The 22933-nt window shown below is 38.2% G+C and overlaps 1 protein-coding gene across 1 annotated transcript in view; it reads left to right on the forward strand.

Moving 5' to 3' along the window:
* The window catches only part of SEMA6D (semaphorin 6D), a 574463-nt gene that overhangs the window by 258208 nt on the left and 293322 nt on the right, over positions 1 to 22933 (forward strand). Inside the window, exon 3 of the mRNA XM_086710609.1 lies at positions 6500 to 6571. The gene's annotated coding sequence lies outside the window, so the exon portion shown is untranslated. The remainder of the gene's footprint in view (positions 1 to 6499; positions 6572 to 22933) is intronic.

Here is a 22933-nt window from a genome sequence, read left to right on the forward strand (position 1 = left end):
TAAACAGCTGCAGCAAGTACTGATGGTATAGAGGAGGCATCCCAGCAAGGCTCAAAAAGACAGATTTTAAAGCCAGACAAACTTAGATCTGAAACATGCCTCCTCCTTTTACTAGATCATTATGTGGCTGTATTAGTTTCCTATGGTGGTGGTAAGAAACTATCAGAGTGGGTAGCTTAGAACAGATATGTGTGCCGTCACAATTCCGGAGGCCAGAACTGAGATCAAGGTGTTGGAAGAGCTGCCCCTTGCCTCTTCGAGCTTCTGGTGACTCCAGGCTTGTGGCTGCACCGCTCCAGTCTTTACCTTGATGATTGTATCGCCTCCTCTTCTTCTGCGTGTCCTCTCCTCTGTGTGTGTTTCAAAATTCCCTCTGCTTCTTTCTTTTTTAAAAAAAATTAATGTTTATTCTTTTTGAGAGGCAGGGAGAGACAGAGCGCAAGTGGGGGAAGGGCAGGGAAAGAGAGGGAGACACAGACTCCGAAGCGGGCTCCAGGCTCTGAGCTGTCAGCGCACAGCCCAGTGTGGGGCTCGATCTCACAAACTGAGATCATGACCTGAGCCAAAGTCAGATGCTCAACGAACTGAGCCACTCGGTGCCTCTCTGCTTCTCTCTTATGAGGATACATGCGATTGCATTTAAGACTCATTGGGATAATCCTGAATAAGCTCTTTCTCTCACTATTCTTATTCTTAATCATATCTTTTGCCATACAAGGTAATACAGGTCCTATGGGTTAGGGCATGCGTGTATCTTATTAGGGCCCACTGTACAACCTGTATGGTAACCTTAATGAAATTTCTTTTTTTTTTTTTTGAACTACAGTTTCTTATCAGTAAGAGGAGGACAATGTCCTTCCGTTATCGTGGCTGTTACATATATTTTTTGTGGAAAACATGTTTTGTAAGGTCACATAAATGGTATTTCTCTGATGGACCACCCACAGCTATTGTAATAAATTCAGCCCCTGCAGCACCTTGTCCCTAGTAGTGTGTTGCATGTGTGTTCGTTAAGAAATGTGTTCAGTTATCAGATGCCATTAGTCATCTCACCACCACCAACCACTGCCGCCAGACCCTGCTTCAAGTACCTTGGAGGAGCCATTGCTGCCAGCACACAGGTCCATGCCAAGGGCCCTGCTTCCCGACATCCCCATCTCTGCCAGCGAAGTGTTCCACAGCCAGGTCTACTTTTCACTCTTCTGAGATTATTATTTTGAGGAGCTGCGGGTATGTTGCCATGGTGGACTACATGCTGCCACCACCGTGGTGTAGCTGGTTTACTCAATCTCTCAAGGTGTCAAAGTTGTACTATATTCTTTGTAGTCTTCCATGTGCACGCACTACTCTGCATCCCTACCAAAATGGAGACTTTGTTCTCTGTCTCCGACTTAATGTAATTACCTCTGTAATAGACAAGTCCCGTATATGTGAGTCCATGTACGGTTAGGACAGAACACAAATCACAGTGGCAGTCCCGTGGATTGTCCTACCTCATTGATAAATGAGGTACTGTCATGGCTCAAGCCAGTTTGTCTGAATTAGTACTCTCTTAAAGGGTTCTTACCTCCCTTGCGCCAATAGACAGATAATGCTATGAGTTTGCCAGATGAATCCCAGTGATGAGTACAGCGGAGACTCAAGCTAGAATACTCCATTCCTCTTTCTCTTAAACCTTCTATCTCCCTGTCCTCCCACCCACCCCTGCTCACAAATATAAGTAAATGCACCTTGCATGGCATTGAGAATATGATAGGTGCTCAATAAATACAAACCATTTTCTATCCTATATCCACAGGGCTTTGCATGCATTAAATAGTCCATAAATATGGTGTTACCAATGAATATTTAAATCTCTGTTATATAAGAAAAATAGAAATATCCCTCATAAAATTGCATTTACTTCAACTGGGCCTCTGACTTTAAGGTCTACTACTGTTAATTTTCTGGTTATTAGTAATAAGCCCCAATATAGACCTTTGTACATTCATATGTGTGTAAGTAATTGCACACATGCCATTTAAAATTCTTACTTCCTAAACATTTGCTTTGCAACATTGCTAGCTGTACTAAACTCTTTTACCTATAAGAGGGAAAGGTCTCTGGCTTTTATGTTGTAAACCCAGCAAAGGGTTTTGCCAATTTTATAATAATATTTATCTAGTGCTTTTCTCCATGGAAAAACATGCTTTTTTTGACGTTTTTCAGGTGCCAAAATGTCCATATTTGCAATTATTCATGGACAAAAAGTAAAGATAAGAATTTTGACCCTTGTTTTATAAACGAGCACCTGAAGACCTGGAAAATTGTGACTTACTCACATCAATGTAAAAGTGTTGTGCCCTCCCTGATGCAAACTTGGGATCATTTCAGCATCAGTGTGCCAAGTTTCTAAGCATTTACTGTAATTTTTGTTTCATGGACCAGTAATCATCTCTTACCCCTGAAATCACTGTGGAATGACACACTCCAGGTCTAGTTGGGGCCAAGGGAATTAAAGTAATTATGATGTAAACATGTTGGTATTTATGCTAATGCTTGCTAGAAAATGCAACCTAGAGAAGGTGGATTGACATAAGGCCTTATACCCAGTGTGTTCTCATTAAACATGTGAAGGCTGAAAATGCAAGAAGGCTGGCAAATTTGTGGGAAAAAAATAAATTGAAAATGTTACTTAAATGGCTGACTTAAAAGTAGAGGAAGGGATGGAAGAATTTAAAAAGGCTGTTTAATTAGGGAAAAAACATTTAAGACTTGATCTAGATACATGGGAAATGGGAGTGGGATTCTTTCTCTACCTTCATCACATCCCTTTTACACATCATGGCATTTTGCTTCAGATTAGAACATTGTCTCTTTTCTTTCCCTGATGGGATGTTAAGAGAAATTTGATAGAATTTTTATCATCGTCGGTTTTTGTAGGACCTAATCCAACAGCATTGGTGCCATTTAGTAGATGTGCCTGCTAACACAGGAGGCAGAAAGAAGATAGGTTTGAACTCCTTCCCCTACTAGCTATGTGATCTGAAAAAAGTTTCTTTGTTTTTATGGGCCTTCTTGTTTTCTCTCATCTGTAGTATGGGAAATAATATCAACAGGGCTGTTTTGAGATTCAGATGAGACAGTTTATATAACAGTGCTGGTAAAGCATTGGCCAGTACATATGTTGTATAATAATGAGCTTGTGTCACTGTCTGTCACTTACCACACTAGACCTGTTTTCTTATTGGAAAAAAGAATATAATCAAGCAAATCAACTTCAGCCTCCTTTCTAATTTAAATCATATGTGTTCATATGTATGTATATACATGTACCTATATATGTGTGTATGTATGTGTATATGTATGATATTCATATCTACGTTTCTTCATTGTTGAAAAATTGGGTACATACAGTTGACAGTGATTTCCATCCTTGGGGTTTTCTCATGATAGAATATCTGGCTTGAGTTAACAGCATTAGATAGAAGTGGAGACTGTGTCAACCATTGTAATTGAATAGGAAGTAAGATGTTATGGAGACAGTGGTTTAAACCCTGAGTACTAACTCAACCAGGAGGCAGGCATTAAGAAGCAAGAATTATCAGATCCATGGCCTCAGTTTCAGTGAGTGAGTACTGGGATCAGAGAAGGGAGACAATTTAGCAAGACAATTCAGAGCCAGCCAAAATGATAGCCCCCAAAGAGTTAACACTACATATGAAGTGAGCTGGGTTATAGGGAGCAAGTTCAGAACAAGAGGGACATATCAAAAGCAGCTACTTCAAGACTTTCCATAGGAACGCTTACTGATAAAAACACCTTAATTGGTATTCTTTGCTGTTGATAGGCTGTGCAGATATTAAGGCAGCACTTCCTTGGTTATCGTCTATAGCAATGATATCAAGGAAAGCACAGAACAGTCACCAATATCCAATATCCAAGGTTTGGATGGCACAGATAAAATTGTTCCACAACTGGTAGACACTCAGGCCAGAGGAAGTGGTCCTGCCCCTGGGCTTTATCCGTTTACCTTCACCAACACACTGGAAAGCCATGTATTTTTTTTTATTTTTTTTAATGCTTTTATTTTTGAGAGAGAGAGAAAGAGAGAGTCCTGTTAGATCAAGGACCTGTACTAGATACTAGAATTACAGTGAATCAGCCCTGCTCCATGCCCACTGGCAGCTCAGACATCTAAACATCTTCCAGATTGTCCAGAAGCTTTTTTTTCCCTCTGTTTCTTTATTTTTGAAAATATTCAACCTTGCCCACAGCAACTTCTTACTCAACATGTCTCCAGAGGCGAGGGAAACAAAAGCAAAAATGAACTATTGGGACCTCATCAAGATAAAAAACTTCTGCACGGCAAAGGAAACAATCAGCAAAAATAAAAGACAGCCAACAGAATGGAAGAAGATATTTGCAAGTGACGTATCAGATAACAGATTAGTATCCAAAATCTATAAAGAACTTATCAAACTCAACACCCAAAAAAACAAATAATACAATGAAGAAATGGGCAAAAGGCATGAATAGACACTTTTCCAAAGAAAACATCCAGATGGCCAACAGACACATGAAAAAATGCTCAACATCACTCATCCTCAGGGAAATGCAAATCAAAACCACAATGAGATACCACCTCACATCAGTCAGAATGGCTAAAATTAACAACTCAGGCATTGGCAGATGTTGGCAAGGATGCAGAGAAAGAGGATCCCTTTTGCACTGCTCGTGGTAATGCCAACTGGTGCAGCTACTCTGAAGAACAGTATGGAGGTTCCTCAAAAAATTAAAAATAGAACTACCCTACGACCCAGCAATTAAACTACTAAGTATTTATCCAAGGGATACAGGTGTGCTGTTTTGAAGGGGCACATGCACCCCAATTTTTATAGTGGCACTATAGACAAAAGCCAAAATATGGAAAGAGCCCAAATGTCCATGGACAGATGAATGGGTAAATAAGATGTGGTATATATATATATACGTATATATGTGTATATATACACACACACACACACACACACACACACACATACATACAAGGGAGTATTACTCGGCAATCAAAAAGAATGAAACTTGCTATTTGCAACAACATGTATGGAACTAGAGTGTATTATGCTAAGTGAAATTGGTCAGAGGAAGACAAATATATGACTTTACTCATATGTGGAATTTAAGATACAAAACAGATGAACATAAGGGAAAGGAAGCAAAAATAATATAAAAACAGGGAGGAGGACAAAACGTAAGAGAATCTTAAATAAAGAGAACAAACTGAGGGTTGCTGATGGGTTGTGGGTAGGTGGATGTGCTAAATGGACAAGGGAGCATTAAGGAAGACACTTGTTGGGATGAACACTGGGTGTTATACGTAGAGGATGAATCACTGGATTCTACTCCTGAAATCATTATTGCACTATATGCTAACTAACTTGGATGTAAATTTTAAAAAATATAAAATATATTTAAAAAAAGAAAATATTTATCTAGTACCTTCTAAGTGCCATGTACTGCACCAGATATTGGAGATCGGGTTAATATAGAAATCCTTGACTATCATGGTGTAGCTTCCAATCTCCCATAGATGCTTACCTTTCTCATTTATATAAATAAAATGATAAAAACTTAGTCACCTACTTATTACCTTCATGACTTTCCCTATATTGGCATATCAAAAGTATTATGTACTTTAGACTTTCTTTAAATTAACACACTCTTAACTTTAGAATCATTTTAAAAGAAAACACTTTGTCTCTAAATACGTAAATCGATATTTCTGTGGCTTGTGATAAATATAATACATGTAAAGATAAAAAATATGATGGAAACAAACCCAATTAATAATTTCTAGCTGTATCTTGTGATCTGCCAAGACCTAGGTTAGTTAAAAGAGAGATTAGCAAAGATTAGAGATAAACATTAACCAGTGTAAAAAATTTTCCTTGAACTCATCACAAGTATTGACAAGGAAATAATGTTGTCATATGTGCCTTGGCATTATTTTATTGCTTCTTCTGTTCCACCTAACATGGTCTTGTTCCTTCAGTAGCCACACTGCATGCTTTCTAACGCCCTGTATGAAGTTACTGGTTTACATACTGTTTTTGTGTTGAGAAATATTTTTTTAAATTTTTTTTAATGTTTATTTATTTTTGAGACAGAGGGAGACAGAGTGTGAGTGGGGGAGGGGCAGAGAGAGAGAGAGGGAGACACAGAATCTGAAACAGACTCCAGGCTCTGAGCTGTCAGCACAGAGCCTGACGTGGGACTTGAACCCATGAACCATGAGATCATGATCTGAGCTGAAGTCAGATGCTCAACCAACTGAGCCACCCAGGCGCCCCGAGAAATATTTTTTTTTTGTTGAAGGCCTAGAATTCCTTAAATAGGGATTATGAACCTAATTCTAATTTACCTTCTATTTCTCTAGTAACTTGTAAGCAATGCACTTGCACTGCATTTGTAGCTATCCCAATATCTTTTCGTTCATTTTCTTTTCTATTTACTGTAGAATTCAGAGTCCTGGATCTCTTGGCCACAGTTTGACAGCCTGGAATCCTAAGGAAGACCAAGACTTCTAACAGTAAGGCATGAGTCTTTTGCAGTTGTGCTTCCTCCGCATGGGATGATACTACGATTTGATTTAAGCTTGAATTTGGAAGGTTCATTCTTCTCAGGGAAATATATGTCATCTCTGGACTTTTGCCTCATACTGGCAGTAGGCATGCTTAACTAAGTAGTCAGGCTGGGTTAGCTTTCAAGATTGGTTTCTTGATTTAGTATAGATCAAAATTCAAGTTTTATTATGATGTTTAAACTCTCTTTGCCACTTTAGAACAAAACACGATAGAAGGAGAATAAAGATGAATAACAGAAACACTGCTTCAAGCATACCATTTGAATAACAATCTGGGTCGTTTTGCTGCATGCTGTACACTGAAAATATATGGCACTTCTTCACGTGTTTCAAAATTTTAATCAATATGAAGTTATGCTTTCAGGAACTAAATAAATACACTGTAATGACCATGTCTAGCAGGCAATTGCTGGAGCAAGACAGGTTGTGTGGTGTCCATAGAGGAAAATACTACTGGTTTTGACCAAGTGATAAGAAACAATCAAGTACCAAAGAAAGACTGTTAATTGACTGGGACATGTGACTATTTTGCCTCATGAATATTTGAGGGAACAGAGTCAGGACAGTAAGCATTTCTATTCAAATAGCAACAGTGGTATCGGGTAACTGAATGAATATCGTAGTATCTGTGAACTTCTGCACAGACCCTGTGAGACAGCAGTGGACTGTCCTAGTGATTTTGTTGCAATCATTACTGACTGTTGTTGCAGTTTTAAGTTTGTTGGTTCCTATAAACATATCTTTAAGATCCTATTTTTAAATTTGCTGCTTCCCTGAAAAAAACATGGGACTTTCTGATTCAGGATTTCCCTTTTCCTACATCATGTTTTCCTTTTTCTTGAATCAAGTGCTGATATACTCCTTGCTAAAACTATAACTCATTCAGTAGTTCTTTAGTTATTTTCAACTCATGTCCTAAATAATCTGTTATAAAGACTGTTGTTCTGGAGGGTAGGACCCTTCATAATTTGTCTACTTTGTCTAGGAGGGTCTGCACCAGCTGAGAAGTTAATTCTCAGAAAAAGGCTGGCTTACCATGAGATGGCAGTAGAGAGCAGCTTGGCATACAGACCCATTTGACTAGGTTTTTGAGCCAAACTGGGGGCTGGGCCCTGTGGGAGGAGCTAGACAACCAAGGTAAACTACTTCGATTGTGCTCTTTGTATTTATGTGGGAGTGCCTTTTGGACGAAGGGGCATAGCTGTTAAGAAAAGTCCCTTATAGACACATCCGAGATGGATAAATCAAGAGAAAGAGAGATAATTCCTGAAATACACCAACTTCAGTTGATCAGAGTTCTGCTTCTCTCTCTCTTACACACACACACACACACACACACACACACACACACACACACCACTGCACAGTGCACACACAGAAAGGAGAGAGAGAGAAGGAGGAGGAAGGGCAGAAAGAGAGAGAAGAGAAGAGACATACGTGTTTGATCATTGAAAAGCAAGGCTAACTGAGATCAGCAAGAAGCCAGAAGGCAGTTGTGACTGATCAGGAGCCACATACAACAGCTAAGTTTCGAGGCCACATACCTTAGCAATGCGTTTTCCATCCTTAAAGGTGTCAAAGCATCAATGGAGTAGACAGTAGGGTGTAGGTTTTATCATCCTTTACATTTTGGTATCTTCTATTGTGCAGAGAAATCAGGAAAGTTAATGATAGATGGCATTTTCAAAAGCTGTAGCCCAGGAGGTGACGTGTATTACCCATGCTCTTTTAGTTTAACTAGTTAAACTAGTTAATTCGGACTAGAGAGTCACTTGTCCTAATTATCAATAGCCTATCCTTTCCAAATCATAAGAGCAGAGGAAATTTGATATTCTCTCCCAAATGTAAAATGTATTAAAAGAGTTTGAAATACATTCATTCTCATTTTCCTTAATTAATATTTTGGTCTATGAGACAAAATTTGGGCCACAAGGGAGTATAGGGTATCATGTCTGATTGTCTAGTAAGTTAGCATGATAATCAATTAATGGGTCACAGGATCCCTCAGAAATTTTATCCTTCGAGGATATCTCATCAGTCATATATCACTGTCCCAACTCTTATTTTTTTCCTAAATAAGAAGTCTGAAATAGGAGAAAAAATGATATAGTATTCTGTGTTCCAACTTTTCTTACCTTCAAGGAAAATCTTTTATGAAAACCCAATGTGTAAAACAGGTAAAGTAAACATGGATGACATAACGAGGATGAGAGAATAGAATCTTAACAGGTGAAGTAAACATGGAAGAGATAGTGAGGATGGTAGAAAAGAGTCTTACTTGTTTCCCAACCATGTCATCCCTCTTCATACAAAATGGCCCCAGGACTGTATTAGAGGAATGTGAATGGTAGAGGCAAAGGAGCTTTGTGGACAAAGACAACTGGAGTCAAATCTAGCGTCCATCTTTTATAATCTGTGTGACACTGATATTGTTACTTGATTTATCCTGAGTTTCAGCTTCCTCATCTAAAAAATATGAATGACACTGATATAATAAGGCTATATGGAAGATTAAATGAGACATGTATATAAAGGATTGATAGGTGAAAACTGGATCTTAAAATTGTTGAGGCTGGAAAATTTTGATTTGGTGACTGGAACTGGATTCTGCAGTTTAAGTTAACAAAGTCAATTCATTTGTAAGGTTGAATGTACTTTTGTTTTATCAAGAACTACTTGCCCAGTTGCTTATAGTTATGTAGACATAGAGTAAGTAGAGATCCTTGTTTTTTTTAATGAAGAGAGACCTCAAGAGTATACCTTTGCCTTGTCTAGGACCTAGCCTTAGAAACTGTAAGTAAATGAAGTTAGACAGTACTCTGTTCCTGTAAGAGTCATGGAAGCTTTCCTAGGAAAAAGAGATTCAGACAGTGCCTCTTCTCCGGGGTGAGCCTGAGGAAAAAGAAAATACATTGCTAATACTGTTGGTGGCTTCAGAGTGGAGACAAGAGCAAGAGGAGGAGACAGACATTCAGTTCTCCATGGAAAGGTATGGTGATCTCACATTGGCCACACAGCTCCTCAGTTCCTGTTACTCACTGGGCCTTTCCCCTTGGCCACCACAGAGGCAGCTTTGATTCCAGTCCAGAACTGGTCCTGGAGAAGAGTTGGAATTTACAGAGCCTAGTGGACCCTGGATAACACCAGACCAAATCAGAGATTCAGCACCACTTGAGAGAGCTCTGTTGCTGGGCCAGGGAGGTTCCTGGGCCAAGACACCAAAGCCAGCCTTGGAAAAGATCTACATCACATGTCAAATCAAACAGTCATGCTTGAGTCCCCTGATGCACGTTAACATGATCTGAAGGAGTGTCTCTAGCTGCTTTCCCACCAGGTCCCCAGAAAGTCTGCATGTGAAACAGAGATGTGGTAGCAATGTTTACACCTCTTCATAAAATATCAACTTAAATTTTATTAGGAGAATTGGGATTAAGAGAATTCCATTAGAGAATTGGGATTAATGCTCAAAAAGAAAGCTTCTCATAAAATAAAACTGATGAAATAGGGCACTGAACAGATTTCAGAGGCACATCTTCCAGCCTGCCTGGGGTCCCTTGGAAGGAAGAGGTTTTCTGATTATCAGCAGACTATGGAAAACCATGACTACGCTGCTAGAAACTCACCACTTTCTTTATTTTTCTATGACCCAGAAACGCTTTCTTTCCCCTTGGTCTCTTAAAGCCTCTATTAGTGACCATTTTGTGACAGTGGCTTTGTAATCTCCCAATTCTGGCTCTCAAGTGGGAAAAAAAGGGGCTATTGGCGAGCTCTCAGGGTCTGGAAAGGCCGTTCCTTTCCCAGCTGGCCAGGAGTGCCGGAAGCCTGAGAAGGCTGTCCACGGGCTGTCTGGCGAGGGTAAAGGAAGAGAGGAGGAGGAGGCTTAATTCCTGACTGGCTGGACCTCGGAAGGTGGCCTCCTTTCCCTTGGCTCATGAAACAGAATAGAAGGCCAAGAATCCTGGCTTAGTTCCTGTCAGCTTGTTGCCTTGTTTGTGGGCTTGTGGAGTGAACTGAGTTCCGGAAGAAGCTTGAGGGCTGCCTGAGACAGGCTTACAACTGAGCCTTGAGGAAGAAAGACCCTCCCTGTCGCCACTGGGGTCAGAATCTCTTAGCCAGAAGCCTCTCTCCTTTCAGTTTAGAGGAGAAGTGGATTGAGGAGTAAATGGCCTAATTAGTAGTGGAATGTTTGCTCAGTACTTTAGGATCTTTTCTATGTTCCCATGAAATTACCATAAACATAAACACTTTTATTTCTAAGCATCTCAAACCTCATTGCATATATCAAAGGGTAAATGGCATTAACACTTAAAATTATGAATATATTTTTTGCAGCAAACGTTACATGACTCCAAAAAGTCATCTTAAAATATAATTCTTCTCAGAGACTGGTGTGACCTCAATGAAATGCTCATTTATGCAACATCACTTTAGTAGGTACTGGCTTTATTAAAACCATTCAGTATCTATCCAACCTGCTCTATACAAGAAGGCACTAAGTCTTAATCATTTCTCTTTTTTTCCAGTGCTTAATAGAGTATTTATTTACAACTTTATTGAAATATAATTGGTAGACAAAAAAATCACACATTTTTAATGTGTACAATTTGATGAGTTTAGACATGTCCATATACCCATATCATCATCACAATCAAGGTTATAAACATATCTACCACCTCCAGAAGATTCCTTATTTCCTTTCATTTTTGTTTTTGTTTTATTTCTGTTTTATGATAAGAGCATTTAACATGAGACCTACCCTCTTAATAAATTTTTAAGTGCACGATTTGTAGTGTTAACAATAGCCACTATGTTGTACAACACATTTCTAGAACTTACTCATCTTGTATAAGTGTAATTTTATACCCATTGAGCAATTCCCTGTTTCCCCCTTCCCCCATTGCCATTATGTTTTCTTCTTCTGTAAGTTTGACTATTTTAGGTACCTCATATAAGTAAAATCATACATTATTTCTCCTTCTTGGACTGGCTTATCTCACTTAGCATAATATCTTCCCGGTCCATCCATATCACATATGGTAGGATTTCCTTCTTTCTTAGAGCTGAATAATATTCTGTTGTATTTAGATACCACATTTTCCTTATCCATCCAACCATTGATGGACGTTTAGTTTATTTCCTTATCTTAGCTATTGTAAATAATTCTGTGGTGAACATGGGAACGAAGATATCTTTCTGAGATCCTGATTTCAATGTTTTTGTATATATACTCCCAGACATGGGATTTCTTGATCATGTGATAGTTCTATTTTTAATTTTTGAGGAACCTCCACACTGTTATGCATAGCAGCTGCAGCATTTTACATTCCCACCAACAACATATAAGAGTTCCGGTTTCTCCAAAATCTTGCCAATACTTACTATCTTTTTGTTTGTTTGTTGTAGCCATTCTAACTGGTGTAAGATGATATCTCATTGTAGTTTTGATTTGCATTTCCTTGATGATGAGTGATGTTGAGCACCTTTCCTTGTACCCCTTAGCCATTCGTATGTCTTCTTTGAAAAAATGTCTATTCAAATCTTTTGTGCATTTTCTAATTGGGCTTTTTTTTTTTTTCTATTGAGTTGTGGAGGCTCCTTACGTATTTTGAAAATTAACCCTTTGTCAGATATTTTGCAGTTATTTCTCCCATTCCATAGGTTGCCTTTTCACTCTGTTGGTTGTTTTCTTTATAGTGTAGAATTTTTATAGCTTTGTGATGGAGTTCCACTTGTCTATTTTTGCTTTTGTTGCTTGTGCTTTTGTTGTCATATCCAAAAAAATAATTGCCAAGACCAACGTCATGAATTTTTCTCCTGTGTTTTTTTTTCTGAGAGTTTCATAGTTTCAAGTCATTTAAGCCTTCAATCCCTTTTAAGTTGATTTTTATGTATGATATAAGATAGTGGCTTGATTTCTTTCTTTTGTATGGATATCTGATTTTTTTGATACAATTTGTTGAAGAGTCTATCCTTTCCCCTTTGTGTACTCCTGACACTCTTATCCAAACTTGGTTAAGTTTTAATGTATGTATGGGTTTACTTCTGGATCTCTGTTTTGTTCTATTGGTCTTTATGTCTGTCTTTATGCCAGTACCATACTATTTTAATTACTATAGTTTTGTAATATATTTTGAAATTAGGAAGTGTGATATCTCCGGCTTTGTTCTTTTTTTTTTTTTTTCTTTCTCAAGATTACTTTGGCTACTCTGAATCTTTTGTGATTCTATAAGAATTTTAGGATTGTTTCTTCTGTTTCTATAAAAAATGTCATTTGGGTCTTTGACAAGAGTAGCACTTAATCTGTAGATTGCTTCAGGAAGTATGGACATTTTAACAATTTTTAATAGAAATATTAAGGCAAAGATAGCACCGCTCAGCGGATATTCCCTTTGTTCCCCTGTATTCTTTGACCCTTTTGCAATTAGAGCACTGTGGCCAATTCTAGCCAATGACATGTAAGTGGAAGTGATGAATTTGTCATTTCTGGACTGAGAGAGTAAGAACCCATATGCAGTTTTTTATGATTTTATGGCATCATTTCATGGCATGATTTTATAACCATCAAACAAGCCCACGTTCTGGATGGCATAACTACAGGATGGTAGTATTTCCATCAATTTGGATCTCTGAGTAGCTATGTGGAGCAGAGTCCCTACTGACCCTGCATGGGACATAAATTATGAGCAAGAAATAAGATTCTGTCTTATTAAGTTACAGAAATTTGGAGCTCAGTTTGTGACTTGCATAATGGAGCTTCTCCTAACTAATACAACTGCCAACCAAGTCGTGAGTACTTCCCTCAAGTGGTTCAAAATGGTGCTCCTAAATGGTGGGGCAATGGTGGGAGTTTGTACAAAGTGTGGTTAGAAAAAAAGAAAATCTGGGGGGAAGACCTGTGCCACAGGGGAGATCATATTGATCCTAGATCTTGATGGAGACCTGGACATATTTTAGACAAAGAAAGTAGGAGGGCATTCTAAGCAAAGGCAAAGAGGTGGGAAAGGGTTTTTCTGTATTTGCTATATTAAGGCTTCATCCATTTATTCATTTATTCATTCATTTAACTTTACTGTTGACACTGGTCATTAGCTGAAGCATAATTTCATGGGTGAAATGGTAGAATGGACTGAAAAAGTGGTTACGATCAGGTTGGGAAGGGCATTGTTTCTCTTGCTGATTTGGAGGTTTAATTTAAGGAGAATTTTAAATGACCCTTACAACTTTAATATATAAGTTTTTATTTGGTGAAAGGAGATGGACTCAACTATTGTATTCATGTTATATATGTTAGAAATTTGGGAATTTGATATACACTATTTTCAGGTTCAATTAAACACAAATCAATGGTGGAGCTTATAACCAACTTAGAATTATGTACTGTTTCTTCCATCTACTTGTCACCCTATCTACAATCTCCCCCATGTTCCTGTCTCCTCAAAAAACACCCTACAAAAAGTGAGTGAAAAAAACCGTGAAGTCATTTTAGGAACAAACACCAGGAATGGGGGTAGGGAAGTATGGATATAGATGAGCTAACACACTCCAAGCATGCTGTTTGATTTAATTCAGTCAGTCGTTTTATTTTTTGTCCATGGACTCATCCCTTTCATCCCAGCCTAAGACAACTCCTCTTCATACCTTAGAATTTTTTCTTGGCTCTGATCCTTTTAGTTTCTTAGCACCACCTCACTTCCTTCCTTTACAGAAAGGTCTTGGGCAGATGATATCTTTTAAATACAAATCTATCTTTCCTCCAAAAATCTGTTGGCATTTGAAGAAAGAGGAGATAGTAATACTTAGTAGTCAGGTAAAAAGATCATATTGTATGATGAGGGAACAATGTGGGTGAATCAGAAAACTGACATTTTATAATACAGAATGTATTTTCTTTTCCCTAGAATATTATTTCATTTAACCAGAATTTATTGACTAGAATCACAAACTAGATATTTTCAAAATATTAGGAAAATATATTTTCCTAGGAATTATTTACAGTATTTGGGTTTTTATTATTCCAAAAAGATGAGTAATTATTACTCCACATGAACTCCACAGTAAGTGGCATGTAAATTATGTTATCAGTCCTGTCCTAATAACCTGGGCAGAGTGTGCAATGAGGAACACCTGGGTACTAATGACACCTCCTTCTTGAGTTTACCTGGATGGGGTAACACATTTAAATTGCCTTTCTATAGCTTCAGAGAGCCCACAGGTTCAACTCTGGCCAGCTTCCTCTGAAGTGTTTCAGCAGGGAAAGATCACGAATGATCTGGCATAACCCATTTTCACCGCAAGAAAAGAATTCAAATCATAAATTCCAGTAATTAGGGATTAACATCATGATTCTATATTTGGAGAAAAGCATATTGCTATCATTACAAATAAATTTAATCTATTCAATATTTTAAAAAGCAAGAGAACTATGCAGAAAGTATTAAATAGCCACAGAATTAAACATTTTTACAATGACTTTGTTGTTGTTGTTGAAGTGATGCAGTGAAGAGCATCTAACTAACCATTCTCGGTACCTTTCATTCTCCAAGCTGCCCCAAGAAAATATTTTTCAATTGGCTTCATCGTTAAAGCTGACCCAAAGACAATCTGGGATAAACTGTTTTTATACTAGATATTGTAAGGTAATCTAGTAAGCTATAGCAGAGAGAATTTTGGCTTAGTCTCCTCATAGTTCAGCTCTTTCTATGTAAATGCCCAATCAGGTGCTCATAAAAACTGAAATTATGACCTTCATTTTCTGTGGCTTGAATTTAGAGCAAAAGTGTTCCATCAATAAAATCTTCAATGGTTTTTCGATCCTCATAATATCACCCAGCAATTCTCTCCCTGAGTTGAGATAATAGCAGCAATTAAGCAGCTTTTATTTCTCAACCCCTTTTAACTTTGCTGTCTTATAAATGAACACACTGCATATATATGTATCCACTATAGAAAGAATGCTGGCCAGTGTCAGAAGCAGGGAAAAACAATTAGTCCATTCATGAATTATCCTTTATTTTTCACTTTAGCCCCAGAGGTTAAATGTGAATGTGCTTAGTTGCCTCACTTTCTATTTTGACCACATGTGAAAGCTTTGATGGAGTTCTATAGAGAATAAGAAAAGTAAGATTTGCGAAAACCAAACACACTTGCATTTATTAATGGTCACTAATGGCATGTAATTAAAGTAATTACAGGAAGGCAAACAGACAATTAACTTGTTGGAAGTGTCAAGGAAGGGCAATAAAAGAGTTTAAAGTTCTTGTCTGTCTGGTTCATCTTTAAGTCCCACAAATATCATAAAGAAAGAGTGATGCTAACCAGAAGGGTCAGGCTAATATTAGACCTTTATGAAGCAACTATGGAGTCTTAAGGGAAAAGCAAATGGCCAAGGGCAAAAAGCTGGGGTAGTATGGGTTTGAAGGAAGGGAGCTACAACCAAAACCAGGCTTCATGAATGACGATGGCTTTATCAGAGCTTTGACAAGGATTAACTACAGCAGATGGCAAACAAAAAATGATGAACATGTCTTTCTTTTCCATCAGTGTGTGTACTTCAAGTATGAATCACATTATTCAGCCCTGACTGGTCTTCGTCTGAAAGTCATTTCATGTGTATATTAATTTTATATTACCGAGTGAGTTACAAGCTCTCCGGGAACAAAACTTTCATTTTAGGAATCTTCCATGTGTCGTACCGTGCTCAGTACATTGGGTGTCATTTGATGAGCTGGAGTTCCTGAATTACCCATCCTGCATCCCTCTCTCCAAAATCTTTCTGTGTTCGGTGAGGAACAGGCATGATGTGCTAATAACAAAGTACCCCATCTCACTTATTGAAATTCACCTTTTATGGAACACATACACAGCCACTGACACCCAATAACTCACTAATGCTAATAAATATGTATATATCAATTCACTTCTGAGCACTACCCACTTTCTTGTTATCTCATCAGAACAACTCTAGGAGATTGTTTTACAAGGGGTGGGAGAAATCTGATTTTTATTATGTCTATGTAAAATCAGTTGAAATTTTAGAGTAGCAACTTGGAAAGGAACCTTTGTGATGAGTAAATTGGGAGCTCTTTTGTTAACCAAATGATTGTAGTAGACTAGGCCTAGGGGCCATTTGTAGTAATAAGAATGCAGGTGGATGGGGTGACTGGGTGGCTCAGCCACTTAAGCATCCGACTTTGGCTCAGGTCATGATCTCACAGGTTTGTGAGTTCAAGCCCTGGGTTGGGCTCTCTGCTGTCAGCGCAGAGCCCATTTTGGATCCTCTGTCTCCCTCTCTCTCTGCCCCTCCCCTGCATGCTCTTTCTCTTTCTCTCTCCCTCACACTCAAAAAAAAAAAAAAAAAAGAATGTAGGGGTAAGAAGAGGGCCCCTCCTCCCTAAATGAAAATACTTATCTCAAGACAAATGCAAGTGGTTTGCAATTCTGTGAAATCATATATTTCTTAAATATGATTTCTTAAAGGGGCGCCTGGGTGGCGCAGTCGGTTGAGTGTCCGACTTCAGCCAGGTCATGATCTCGCGGTCCGTGAGTTCGAGCCCCGCGTCGGGCTCTGGGCTGATGGCTCAGAGCCTGGAGCCTGTTTCTGATTCTGTGTCTCCCTCTCTCTCTGCCCCTCCCCCGTTCATGCTCTGTCTCTCTCTGTCCCAAAAATAAATAAACGTTGAAAAAAAAAATTAAAAAAAAAAAAAATATGATTTCTTAAATTATCTATTTCTTAAATTTCTTATGTTCTCACCATTGTTATTTCACTGCCTGTGTTCTTTGTTATTTCTCACCTAGAGAAAAGCGGTGCTTTCAAAGCAGCTTCCTTAATTCCATCTCCCCATCTCCGATGTATTTGATGGTGCTTCTTTCTGACGGATATTTCCTATGTAATGTGTAACTCTGATCATATTACTGTCCCACTCAAACATCTTCAGTGGCTCTCCATGGTCTACATGACACAGTCCAATCATCTTATTTTCACAGTCACAATTACCCACAAGCTGGGCCCAACTTTCCTTTTGTACCTGATCCTCCACTCCTCTCCTTCAGACATCCTGCATTTCAATTTGAATAGCATTTTTCATATGCCCTGTACATTCTTTGAGCTGTCTCATCTCCATTCTCTGGTTTATGCTATCTCAATGATTTTTCCACACTGAAATTCTGCCTTTATTTCAAGATCTCTCTCACATATCACACTAATGGCACATCCTTACCTAATTTCTCTCCCTGCCCTCCACTTCTGCCAGAACTCCTAAGGTTCTTATCTGTACTATTTTCACTTGCATGTATGTATGTGTGTACATATGTATGTATTTATAGATCCGACTCATTTCTAGAATAGCACTGTAACATTCTGTGGAGATGAACTTTATCCCAATTCTCATTGTATCTTCATAATGAAATTATGATAACTTAAATAAACTCACTCCCCCCAATTTAACTATGAAGACCCAGTTTGAATATAACCTCTTGCAGAAAGTCTTCTTAAAACTTCAAGCCTGAGTTAAATGCACTTTTGTGTTTTCTCATTGTCCTTTGTTCATACTTTCATCTTGGATCTATAGCCTCATAATGAAATTTTATAATTATAGGGCTGTCTTCACTATTAGATTCAAAATCCCCCCAAGGAATTATATAGTATTATTAAATTTCCTAAGCCTCTAAGAATCATAGTTACCACATTATAGGTGCTCAGTACATTCTGAAAGACTTTTTTTAAGGGCTCAGATCCATGACTCTTTCCTGATACTGGAGATAGTGGGTGAGGGCAGTTGAGATAAGATTAGAGAGCCCTTTTTGAGATGAGCAACCATAAAACACTTCCAGTTTTCAAGGTCTAAAATTATGTTCAGCCTGGGCTTTGTCATCTTGAACTTCACAGCTACCCCCATTTAAAGCTACAAAGTATTTCTGGGCTGGAGTACACGAAGAGGATAAGTACTTTTGGCAGATTTGAAGGAGTTTGGATGGATTCTAGAGAGTGGTGAATGTTTTAAACTCTTAAGCTTTTTTTAGACACCTGAGCTCCATTTATTTGCACTGGGACATTTCCTGTGGTTCTTCTTCTCCAACCATACTTGACGAGTGTTTCCAAGAATTTGAAATTGATGGATGCAAGCCTGTTTAAATTCATGACCACTGCAATTTCCAAACACCTGGCCCTGAAGTCAGGTCCCTGCCAACCCCAGTCACCTCTAACTTGCAAATCTATTGAGTTCCGTTACTGAGTATGTCTGCAGTGCTCTGAACAGGGGGAGAAAGTGGTATGGCCTAGTCTGTAATCAGTGTAGACTATTTCCTTCTACATGCTAAACCCTAGGGAAGAATGTAGGTACATGCTATGCATAGTTAAGCTCTGCCTATTAAGGATAGAGCTCTATGTTTGTGTACAAAATTATGTTTGAAACAAAATAAAATAAGGGTAACACAGGAGTCCTGAGGAAGGGTAGAGTGGAAGTGTTACTTGTCAGATCTTATTAATTAGAGAAATCTTCCTAGAAGAAATCATTTTTCTAAGCAATTAGAAGGAGTATTTGGAGAGGGAGGGCAATCATTTCAGGTGCACCATGGAGCATGGCTTCATGAGATTTGGACAGTGTTAAGCAAGGCATGCAAGAAAACAGACAGATCCTTTGATTAGGACAAGGATTCTGGGTAGATAAATCATAAGTGATTAAACCTCTGAGAATGGGGCAGGGGTGTTTAGTAAATGATAAGTCTAGAATTTAGACTAAAGATATGAATTGACATAATTATAAAGAAATCCATTAGAAGTTATTGAATGAGGGGCACCTGGGTGTCTCAGTCGGATAAGCATCCAGCTTTGGCTCATGTCATGATCTTGTGGTCCATAAGTTTGAGCCTCGTGTCAGGCTCTATGCTGACAGCTTGGAGCCTGGAGCCTGCTTCGGAATCTGTGTCTCCGTAGTTCTGTGCCCCTGCCCCACTCATGCTCTGTCTCTCTCTCTCTCTCTGTCAAAAATAAATAAACATTTAAAAAAATGACTTTAAAAACTAAATACAAATGAAAATTATTGAATGAGGAGAAATATAAAATATTTTTGAGGAAGATTGTTTTAAAACTTTTATATTAAATATATTAAGGAGGAAAGATCTAAAACTTGGGCACTAGGAAAGGGTTTGATCCATTAAATGTGTGAGCTGATGAGGGCTTAGGCCGGTAATGACATGCCATAGTTACCTGTTTTCTGATGGGTATCCCTATTCAAAAGCGAATGCTTTCAGAATGGTACCAGAATCCTTCTCACCACAGCCCTCTGGCAAACCTCTATTAAACAATTTGAGTTGGCAAGCTAGATGATACCTACATGCTATTCCTGTTTTAGACTATGGTGTAATGTGTGGAAATGAATATAATGGGCGCCATTATGTAGAAGCCATATGTAGGCTATGTTAACAGGACAACATGAATACAGAGGATGAGGGAACTTGAAGAATAGAAAGTCACTGAAAATGTAGAAGTATAAGGGGCTACAAAGTGTTGTTCCAAGAGGAGAAGTAAGGGAGGAATTCTTGTTTTGATAAGAAAATGAGTTATTTATTAATATCTGAGGCTTAGCTCCATATGATTATAATTGACTAGATAGAAATGCCTTAGAGAAAGGATGAAATATAATAATAATATTGGGTTGATAAGTTTCTTCACTCAACACTTTAAATAAATATATTTTGAGCAATTAACTCTGCACCAGATACTTTTTTTGGGTGTCTGGGATACATCAGTGAACAAGACTGGGGCATAAATTGCAACAATGAGGGGAGACAGACAACTAACAATAGATACAATAAATAATCACCTAGTCTATTTGAAAACTAAAAATGCATAACAGCATAAGAATGATCAGGAATTCAGGGGGTGTGGAGGGAATTAGAAGTCATTCAATTATAGATCTGCATCACTTGATCTACTGTCAGATTATTTGCTAGGTTAACTCCATACAACTTAAGAAATACTAACAATTAATTTTCTTACCTCTGATCATGGAAACTCTCTAGCCATAAACCCTGCAGACTACAGAGATATGTGTTAGGATTTTTTAGGAGACCAGAGATTGATCACTGTGTCTCTTATACTGATCTTGTTGCCTTCCAGCGAGAGAAAGAAAAATTTGGATAATCTCCAATGATTGAATAGTATGGAACATTTGGCCTATTGGGTTCTTCATGTTGATAAATTGATAAGTTTATGCTACAAAGGATGATGAGGGCAGATTGGCTGATTTTGCCCCTTCAGGACACCATAGTCTTAAATGCAAGAGTTAAATATAGTCTATTCAAATTTCTATCAATTACAACACCTAGAGGAGATTTTTAGTGAAGGACATTTTGATGATCATGGAAGGATTTGTTGAGGAATCAAAGCTACTCTTGGGAATGGGAACTATATGGATTTTACCATTCAATTACCATCAGACCACCTTTGCTGTAGAATGACCATAAATATCACTCACTTGTGTTCAGATTTCCATCTTCACCCCCTTCTCAGCAAAGATTTGTTAAAATCTCTCTCAACTCTTATGGCAAAGAAATGGTATCTGTGCTGGCTCACTCTAAACTCTTTTCTTCTTTTGTTGTTCCTGTTTCTTGGAGCCTCTTTGGTTTTCTGCAAATGTCCTGCCTTATTTCTTTCATATTGGGGCATGGGTTCCTGATTTCAGCATTCCTATTGATAGTTCTTGGGCTTCCTATCTGCAAGAGCTTAATGGTCACCTCACATTGAACTTTTGCAGAGATTTTTGTTCAGCTCACCAAAATGTTGGCTGCCTGCTTTACATGCTAACCTCTTAATGGCTTTGGTCTATTTGCTTGGCCCTACAACTCTTCTCATGCAGGAGGGCTCCCTCCTCTTTCCATTCTTTTTGGCACAGTCAGCATTTTCTTTGCATTTTGCAGCATTCTAAGCATACTCTGGCAGCAGGAAGGTATTTTCAGTCTCTTTTTGGCAGTAAGAGTTATCTTATGCCTGGCACCAAGCTGAAAACATTCCCCATTGTGTAGTGCTTTGACATTGTCTCAGCAGTAGCAGAGTAGAGGTACTTCCTGTGTAACATCATTAAATATCCCTGCTCCATCAACAACCCTTTAGAGACATTTCCTGTGTAGCACTATTGAAATTCCTGCCCCATAAATAGCAATGCAGGGATACTCCTGTGGCACTTCAGGGACACATCCTATGTGACATTATTACAGTCCTTACACCAAGAGGAGTAGTTTCAAGGATACTTTTGGTTTTGATTAAATATTCTGTTGCAATGGCCACACAGCAACTCAGGATCCTTATTTTTTATTTCATTTCCAATATTGTTGGCATTCTTTACAAGCATATAAACTACTATTACTATTTAGTTGATTAATCTAATATTTTATTCCCTTGTCAGAGTCACTGAAGCCATAGGTACCCAGGCATGGAAATTATGGGATCCAATCAGATTTAAGGTCCCAAGAAACCTCTAAATTCAGAGTAGCATTCAAGAAGAAAGCAAAACCTGTACTATTTATATCTTGACCATTTTTTATTATGTTCCTTATTCCTTAACAATAAACAATAAATAAAAATACAGCCTAAACCCTATCATTGTCAAGAGAATAGTCAATTCAAAGAGCATTTTCAAATTGTACAGTTATGGGGATAGGAGAAGAGAATGCTATGCAATATCCTGTGGGATAAATCCTGACTCCGATTTGAAAAGTTATTTATTAAGCCTTTTCTGTGCATTCTCCAAAGGCTACAGGGATGGTGATAGCATATCACACTGGACAAACATATCTTAGAATAATGTGAACATAATAGGAATAATAGGAATATTCAATCTCAAGAACACTTCGAATTGGTGTTTGTTTAGATGTGGCTTTTATGTTATAGAAGATATAGTTTTATGGTGTTCTCAGATGACATATCTGTTTCACCATGACTAAACTGAATATGATTAATTATGTGGTCAAAACCAGAGTCACTCTGACCTGCAAAGCAGGCAAAGCAACATTTCCAGGTCCACATTAAGGTAACAGGTCACATTGCATGAAACCAACCAACATTTCTTTGGGTCACATCCATGTTTCTCAGGTATCTAGCATGGTCTACTTTTGGGGAAGTGGTTAATATCTTGGAATAAGGAATAAATATTAAATGACCACAATTAATTAGAGACATAATCCTGATCCTTCAGAAAAAAATGAAAATCACCCGGAACAGGTACATAATAAAATATTTCGCAAAAAGAGTGACATACTACGCTTTAATTATAACTAAATCTGGGGCGCCTGGGTGGCGCAGTTGGTTAAGCG

The sequence above is a fragment of the Puma concolor genome, chromosome B3 (assembly GCF_028749965.1).
Source record: "Puma concolor isolate L17-30 chromosome B3, mPumCon1.1.hap2, whole genome shotgun sequence".
Classification (NCBI taxonomy): domain Eukaryota; kingdom Metazoa; phylum Chordata; class Mammalia; order Carnivora; family Felidae; genus Puma; species Puma concolor.